This window comes from Galeopterus variegatus, unplaced genomic scaffold, assembly GCF_000696425.1.
Source record: "Galeopterus variegatus unplaced genomic scaffold, G_variegatus-3.0.2 Scaffold1077, whole genome shotgun sequence".
In the NCBI taxonomy this organism is placed as follows: Eukaryota; Metazoa; Chordata; class Mammalia; order Dermoptera; family Cynocephalidae; genus Galeopterus; species Galeopterus variegatus.
Window position 1 is genome coordinate 417,779 of NW_007727188.1, and position 9,276 is coordinate 427,054.

The following is a 9,276-nucleotide window of genomic DNA, read 5'->3' on the forward strand; positions in this document are numbered from 1 at the left end:
GGATGGAAACTGTGCCAAGGAGGGGACATTCTCAGTATGCTGGGGGACTGGGTTGGGACAGGGACTCCTCAGCAGCTGAGGGCCTCTCTCTTCCTCTCGTGTTCTCGCTGGGGCTGGTGGTCCTGGGGGCTCTTACTCCATGGAGGCTCTGACTCCTTATGGTCCGCCACCCTGCTGCTGTAGCCATATTCATAGTCATGCCAGGAAATGAGCTTGACAAAGTGGTCATTGAGGGCACTGCCAGCCCCAGCGTCGAAGGTGGAAGAGTGCATGTCACTGTTAAAGTCGGTGGCGACAACTTGATCCTAGTGTAGCCCAGGATGCCCTTTAGGGACCCTCCAATGCCTTCTTCACCACCTCTTTGATGTCTTCATGTTTGGCTGCTTTCTCCAGATGGCAGGTCAGATCCATGAACGAAACATTGGTGGTGGGGACACGGAAGGCCATGCCAGTGAGCTTCCCATTCAGCTGAGGGATGACCTTGCCCACAGCCTTGGCAGCACCAGTATACCCAGGGATGATGTCCTGGAGAGCCCAATGGCTGTTGTGCCAGTTTCCCTGAGGGGCCATCCACCATCTTCTGGGTGGCAGTGACAGCATGGACTGTAGTCATGAGTCCCTCCACAGTGCCAAAGAAGTCATGGATGACCTTGGCCGGAGGTGCTAAGCAGTTGGTGGTGCAGGAAGCATTGCTGATGATTATGTGGATGTTTTCATAGGTCTTATGGTTCACACCCATTACGAACATGGGGGCATCAGCAGAAGGGGCAGAGATGATGACCCTTTTGATTCCACCCTTCAAGTGACCCACAGCCTTCTCCAAGGTCACAAAGACACTAGTGGACTCCAGGATACACTCAGCACCAGCAACACCCCTCTTGATGTTGGTGGGATCTTGCTCTTGGAAGATGGTGATGGCCTTCACACTGATGACAAGTTTCCCGTTCTCTGCCTTGACTGTGCCATGGAGCTTGCCATGGGTGGAATCATACTGGAACATGAAGACCATGTAGTTAAGGTCAATGAAGGGGTCACTGATGGTGACAATATCCACTTTACTAGAGTTAAAAGCAGCCCTGGGGACCAGGCTCCCAATATGGCCAATCCATTTACTCCTACCTTCACCATGTGTCTCAGGGACACGGCTAGCACTGCGTGAGAGGACGTGGTTATCTCAAATGGGGAGGAGCAGAAGGCCAGGAACAGAAATTGAAGTGACCAGAAGGTGAATAGGATTGAAAGGGTCTAAACAACCCAACAATAGAATCATGTGGAGATTGAAAAAGGGAGCAAACAGAGGGACAAACCAGAATATCACACTAAGAAATTTGTATTTCTTTCAATAAGTAAGAGAGACCTGATAGAGGTCCCTGAAGGGGGTGGCAGACTCTATCAAAAGTCATGTGCTAGGGATAGCATTGTAAGAGCAGCATGCTGAAGAGTCTGAGGTAGGGAGAGACTGAGGCTGGGAGGCTCTAGAAGGTGTGACAATAACTCAGCCAGTTGACAATGAAGGTATTGGCCTTAACAATGGAGAAGTAGTGTCCAACTAAAGGGACATTGACAAAGAGAGCCAATAGGACAAGGAAGAGCCAGTAGGAAGGGCCACTAAGAACCACTTGGCAGCTTCTGAGAGGTGAGGAAGGATATGGACAAGTCAGATTAGAGCCTTTAGAGAATGGTGGCTACATAAATAGAAAACGGCCAATTAGGAAGCAAATTATTTTTGCAATGGGATACAATACGTTCAGATAATACCAGCTGAGTAGCAATGAGATGATAGAAAATGAATATTGCTTAGGTCTGAAATAGAGAACTATCTAACCAGAGATAGACTTTAGGTCACTCCCAAAAGGAGAGAATATTGTGGGTTGGCTACCAGAAACCAGTTTTGCTTACTCCACAATTCTGATTCACATATTCTTTCATTTTTGAACCTTCCTAAACCACAGTAGTCAGTTCACTAAAACCCTTCTCTTCAAAGTGCTTAGTATCACTTTCACTAATTCATCAATGTTCACAGCCCCAAGTAGTGTAGTAATGGGGAACAACAGCAACACTGCCCATATTTTCAAGAGTCATAAGATAGTTTTGTTTTAGAGAAAATTTCTATGCTTCGATCTAAATGCCCTAGAACCTTGCTGTGATCATTTGCATAATGGAGCTGAAGTCAATAGGTCCAATTAGAGCAGCAGTTCTCAACTGGAGGTCCAATTAGAGCAGCAGTTCTCAAATGGGGGTGATTTTGACCCCCAGTGGACTATTGGCAATGTCTGCAGATGTCTTTTAGTTCTCACAAACTGAGAGAGGGTGGGTAGAAGCCAGAGATTCTGCTAAACACTACAATGCACATGATAACCATCCACAGCAAAGAATTATCTGCCCCAAAATGACAATAATGCCAACATTGAGAAACCCTGCATAAGAGTGAATTTTAAAGAATATACTGCCAGGTTATACTTCTTTGTATACCCAAATTATTTTGCAAAATAAATATTTTTTTCATGGATTGTTGATTTGTTGATTGATACACCAATATAAGATCAGCATAAGATGTATTTGCCCTCAAGATTTTCCCATGGCATGGATGCAAAGGCAGCATTTACTCTGCTTCCGGATCTGGACATTGACAATGTTGAATAAAAGACCAAGTCAGTATTCCTCTTCCACTGTTAAGTGTCAAGCCAATATTCCCACTCCTATTTATTCAACAGGTTTATATTTTTTAAAAAATAAAATAAAAATCTTAATAATTTTAAGGACCTTACAAAGAATGCTGTGCCCTGAATTCCACTGATGAAAAGGGAAAAAAAAGAAAGAAAAAGAAACAGATTCAGATTGTCAGTTTGCCCTTAAGTGATGTATTAGCTACAAGAAATCTCATTACAATTTGATGCCTGAATCCCTTGAAGGAAAGACCTTATATTGTGAAGGTAGCATATGTGTCATGTGATGTAAGTACTTACTTTTATTGAATGGGTAAGTATATAATAGCTAAAAGCCCCATAAATCAGCTAAATGTTCTCTCAATTTATAGAGAATATTTGATCTGAGAACATTACTGTCTGGTGAACGACAGGGAGGAAAAGGAGACATGAAATGCAATAGAGATGGATATGGTGACTAATTCCTTTGGATTCAGAGGATCAGATTTCAAGTCAAAAATGGACAACCTGTACTATGTCTGTACTGTCCATAGACTCCCAGGCAATTTTAAAAATTTAAGACTTGAATATTAGATGTGGTGAATGGGGAGTTACATGCATATAACCAAAATCACTCCAGAGGGACATCCAAAAATAACAGGAGAGGATAGATTCAGCATAGATATATTCAAGGAAGTCATTTTTCATTGGACTTTTTATTTAACCAAATTGAATGGTGATGAAAGAAAAAAGCAACTATATTTGGTCAATATCTGTCAGAGAGCATTGTTCATCAGAAGGGCAAGGAGATGCTGTGAATGAAGGATGGATTTAAGTGGCCCAGAGGATGACCTGGCATTTGCCTAGAGGTCAGAGCCATATGACTGGGATTATTTTCTACTTTGTCGAAGAGGGAGGAAGTTTCTTGCCAATCATGGAAATTCTTCAGCCTCTTTCTCTGCAATTTATTACTATCTAATGCACACAGGTTCTCATACACTGAAAATCTCACCTTTGGACTTGCTTCTTTTTATAACTAGCTTCTTACTTCTCTTCTAATTTTTGCTGCCAAATACTGGAATGAAAGAACTAAAGCTGCTGCTTCATTTCTTCCTCAACATCCTAAGCTTCTGGGATCTGGCTTTCAGTCCCAACTGGTACCACTTTCTAGACACAGAAGGTTTCTTTTCAGACAGTAGAAACATTGCATGCTGCGGATGAGAGCCTTGGATCTGGAATGGGAGTTCTAGCTAAAACCTTTGCTTCTTTGCTTATAAGAAGGTAACTTAAACTTACTATGCCTTAGTTTCTTCCTCTGAGTGGGATTAATAATAGGATTAACTTCATGGACTGGTGGGCTGCTATCAAAATTATCTGACAAATTGTGTGGAAGATCCATATCTAATATTGTAGTGTATTAGTCAAGATTCTCCAGAGAAACAGAACCAAGAGGATGTGTGTGTGCATGCACGCATGTGTGTGTCTGCAGATCTTGAGACCCTGCAAGTGCTGAGATCTGCAGGGTGACTTGGTAAGCTGAAGACTCAGGAGAGCTGATGGTGAAGCTCCAGTCCAAAGATAGGTCTTGAGACCCAGAAAGAGCTGATATTTCAGTTCGAGTCTGAAGGTTGGAAAAAATACCAATGTCCCAGTGTGAACATTATCAGGCAGGAAGAAATCTCTCTTACTTGGGGAAAGGTCAATCTTTTTGTTCTGTTTAGGTCTTTAACTGATTAAATGAGGCCCACCCACATTAGGTAGGACTATCTGCTTTACTCAGTCTACTGATGTAAATGTTAATCTCTTCCAAAACCATCCTCATAGACACACCCAGAATAATGTTTGATCAAATATCTAAGGACACCATGGCCCAGACCAGGTGACACATAAAATTACACATAGTGTTCAGTACTTAGTATATGTTCAGTAAATATTCACCATTATTCTTCTACCAGTGTTCTTTAACTGATGTGTTAACTGATGTGTTGAATCCACAACCAATACAGAAATGTTTCTTGTCATTTTATAATTCATGAAATTAAATACCTTCTGCTTGCTATGGTTATTGAGGGAAAAGGTTTTGAACTGGTAGGCCTGTACTCCAAATGGATCTTTCATATCCCTAGAAAATGTTGATTTGTGAAAGCTTTGTTGATTTGTGATTAGTAAACCCAGCTTTCAGAAGTATTTGCTTGGCCAGAAGTGTTTTGCTTATTATTATTCTTAAAATCGTGAATTGAGTGCCTGTAAGTAGGCATGTGCTCACCAGGAGACCTTAGGCAAGATCAGTGGTGATAGCCTTTTATCAGGCTGCTTCTCATTGATATGTCACATCTCTTTGAACACTTCAGTTACAACTCCAGCTAATTCTATCCAAATGCAATTGTCTTTTCTCACTCTTCATCTATATAGACCAGTCTCAAGAACCAAATAGCACCAAACATCTTCCTAGCTGTTTAAATCCCTAAACACATCTTTCTCCTGCTCTAGTTTCTTTTGGAATTTCTGACCCAAACTATCCTTTAGAGCTTAATCCCTGGTCATCTGTCAACCCATTCAGTATCCGAGTTCATGCACAAGGAAGCTTCAGACTCAGTACTTGCCCTCACGCAGTGTATTATTTAATTAGGGAGACAAACCTAATATGTGAAGCAAAGACACCAGTCAGTAGATAAACCAGTGAAAAATCTCCAGGAAACTCTCATAGCCTTTCATATAACGATATCTAGTAAAGGTCTGATGGCTGGCTGGCTGGATGAATGAATGAATTAGTGAATAATTGCAGAGAAGGAGCTTGACTGGAGCTGGAAAAGTCAGAGAAAATTGCAGGAAAGTGCAGGAAAGAGGATTTAATTGGCTTTGAAGAGATCATAGAATAAAGCAGTGGGTTGAAAGAGGAGAAAACCTTGGGCAAAGGCAATGGAATAAGCAAAGATTTGGAGATAAAAATAAGAATAGATTGTTTTTGGTGCCCTATTTCAATTATTTTATTTGGAGGGAATAGAATCTAAAATATCTATTTACAATGAAATATACCAAGCAGCTATTCCTATATTAAAGTGTACATAGTTTTATTATTTATTACTCTGAGGAATATTTAAAAAGTGCTGAAGCATTTTAGGAAACAAGAAGATACTAAAAAATGCTGTGTTCTTACCTGTTGATGCTTACCTTCAAAAATTTAAAGTATATGTTATTTTAAAATGCTGCTGTGTAGTAACCTATACCATGATAAATTTGGGTATTAGCTGCTTCTGAACTTTTGAACCTGTTGTGGGATTGAATCCACAACCAATACAGAAATGTTTCTTGTCATTTTATAATTCATGAAGTTAAATACCTTCTGCTTGCTATGGTTATTGAGGGAAAAGGTATTGAACTGGTAGGCCTGAACTCCAAATGGATCTTTCATATACCTAGAAAATGTTGATTTGTGAAAGCTCTGTTGTACATCTTCTTGGGTTTATCGCCTCTTGAAATTTATATTGTGGCAAAAACTGCGATGCAGCCCAGGCCTGCCCTCTGATTCTGAGGCTTCAGCTGTTTGCTGGGGCCTATTTTTCTTCCTTTTATTTATTTTTTCCCTAGATAGTCCTTTCTCTCCTAATTAAAGTAACACATTCACTTCTAAATCTTAAAAAGTTACATTTCTGCAATTAGACTTTTTTTAAATTTCAAAAGTTCCTGAAATCTCACTTAGCATGAATTTGTTCATTGGACACATACTCTGTAACAGGCATGGTGCCAGGTAATAAAAATATAAACATAACTATAACAGGGCCCCTAATTTCAAGGATACAGTTTTTTGTGTGATGGAGACAGGGATAAATTATGTGACACGGTTAATTGCTAGAGCACAGATGCTGGAGTTACTCATGCTGTGGGATCCAGGGAAGACTCCATGGAGGGGCTGGCATTTGCACAGAGGCTGAAAGATGGCAGGTGTAGAGGGGCATGTATGTAAAAGACTGGTAGGGAATGGTGACATCCTCAGTGAGGTCTGGAGAAAAGTGGAAGGAAATGAGGATGTAGAGGTGGGTAGTACAGAGAGTGAAGTTAAGTACATTGTAAAGGACATGGTGTGCCTAGCCAAGAAATTTGGAATTTTAGAAGAAATTTATTATATTTTTTCCAAATTGATTCTGTCTATACATGAAACTTTTATAATCCCATCATTGTACTCAGCATACTAACTTACCAGGTAATATCAAGTACTCCATAAATTGCATATAGTCTAAATGTGTATGTTTTAAAAAATTTGTTCATGCTTTTATTTACTCCATTGTTATCTCTTAAGAGATCTTAATCAGCAGAGTGTGATCAAAATTGAAAGTAACTTGATTACTGCTCCAGACAACATTCCATTTCTTTCATGACCTTTTAGAAGAATTCTGTAATCACTTTGACCTTCATTTGAGCACTGAATGTTATTGCAGACAGAAAACAATGTGTTTATAACTAAAATACAGACATTCTATCAATTTACCTTCACAAATGTTCTAATCTCCATCTCTGTTTAAACCCAACTCAGTTTTGTGGCTCTTTTTATCCAGCCAAGCAATATTCTTTTCAATTTTGATGTTCCTTATTATTACCATTTCCCAATTCCTTCTCAGACTCTACTCTGCATTTTCAGCCATCTGAACTGTGCTCACTCATTTAATAATATATTATTTGTTGGACCCCTTCTACATGGTAGACACAGCTAGGTTCTGGAGCACTAAGTTCAATGAGGTATAGTCCTGCCTTCAGATAGCTTACAGTCCAGTGTGGGAAGCAGACAGGAGAGCGTGATAGAGGTCTACACACAGGGTGAGACACTGACTACAGAGCTGGTCACAGTAGAAGGAGACTTCTGAGCTGAGTTGTAAAGGATGCGTTGGTTTAAAATATGCTGCGGGTGCAGGTGATGAGATGTTCTCACAGTCCCTGTGAGAACACCTGAGTTTTACCCTGTTAGCCTCTAATTGCTTGATTACACCCAGAGCAAATATGACTGGAATGAAGACTCATGTCAAAACTCCAAATTAGTTAACTTTTAAATCACACCTTAACTTTTAAAGCTTCCTATCCAATAAGTATCTTCAGGTTCCCAAAGGAGCAGAAAAAAAAAAAAAAAAAAAAAAAAAGGGAGAGAGAAAGGAGAAGGGAAGGAGAGGGGAAAAAAAAAAAAAAAAAAAAAAAAGAAAGGAAGGAAGGAAGGAAGGAAGAGAAAAACCCAAAATAATATGAATGGCCATGGTGCATTTTCACCTGTTTCTGCAGTATCCAGAGTAACTTGTCCACCAGATTCATATTCAATGAATAAATAAGGGCAAGGTAGGTTAGAATAAATAGAGTAGTGCTCCGTAGAGAAAACTGTCTTAGTACTTCTCTGCTATCTTACTGCTCTGTCATCACAAGATGCGTGGGGCAGGGGGGCGAGATATTATCCAATATGGATTGAGTAGTTAAGTCAAAAGGGCTCTTGGTGTCTTGGCCCACTGTCTTCCAGATTTCTCTCTCCCCAGCATCTACCTGTCCTAAATTTCTCTTAAACAGTGAAACATCTAGAAAGACAGGGTAGTATTCTCCAAAATGCCTTTAAAATAATTTAAAAATCACTTTAAATAAAAGACAAAATTTCACACAGCAAGAACAACCATTTTGAGACCTTATGGCAGGAAAAAAAAAACAACACTGGATTTTAGTTCTTATATGTTTTACATAGACTGAAAGGAAGAAGAGACATTTCATCACATTTAATCAAAGAACTATCATGTTTACATGCTGAGGATTTTTCTGTCTAGTATTTTTTGAGCATTTATTAGAGGCTAGGTACTTACACAATCTCATTCAATCTTCACCACAATTGTATGAAGTAGATACTAACAGTATTCCTAATGAAGAAATTGAGGCATAAGTCTAGAATCTTGATTAAGGGTATGTGGTTGGTAAGTGGCAGAGTTGGATTCTGTGCTTGAGACAATTATTTTTTTAATTGATTTTTAAAATTTTAAATATTTTAACATTTATTTGTACATATTTGTGGGGTACAGTAGGTTGTTTTAATACATGCATAGACTGCACAATGATTCACTTAGGATGGACAGCATTTTTAAGCACCTTTGTATTTCCATTTTTAACTTACCATTTTGCCCTTACACTCATACCTTCAAATCTTCACCATCTAAAGAACATAAATTTATAAAACCAGAACTTGATTATTTTATTATCTTGAGGAACCATTAACTATTCAGGAACTTTATTTTAGATAACTAAATAAGTAAAATGGACTGTGTATGTACACAACATCACCCACATATAGAAGAAAAGTAGTAGCAAATTCCTTTTATAACAAATGAAGCAGTCTTCAAATTACTTGGAGCTTGCAGAAAAAGAAAGTGAGGAAAGATGAGCCTCCCAGCTAACTCCATGGGGCATCCAGGTGATGAGTCCTGCTTGCTCCTGTGCTGAATGTCACTGCTTTGGCAGAAAATGGGGCTTTGTAAGTGACCAAAAAATCCTAGAGCAGCAGATTTTGGGAAGCCCATACTTTGCATTTATTAACCTATGCTTCAACTACCCATTGCTGAAAAATACATTTGGATCACCCTGAGAATGAGTTTTGGACGATACTATGCTTTTATTT

The 9,276-nt window shown here is 39.3% G+C and overlaps 1 pseudogene; it reads right to left on the reverse strand.

Annotated features, from left to right (window-relative positions):
- The window catches only part of LOC103592041, a 2,569-nt pseudogene extending 1,441 nt beyond the window's left edge, over window positions 1–1,128 (reverse strand).
- Window positions 1,129–9,276: the final 8,148 nt, after the last annotated feature.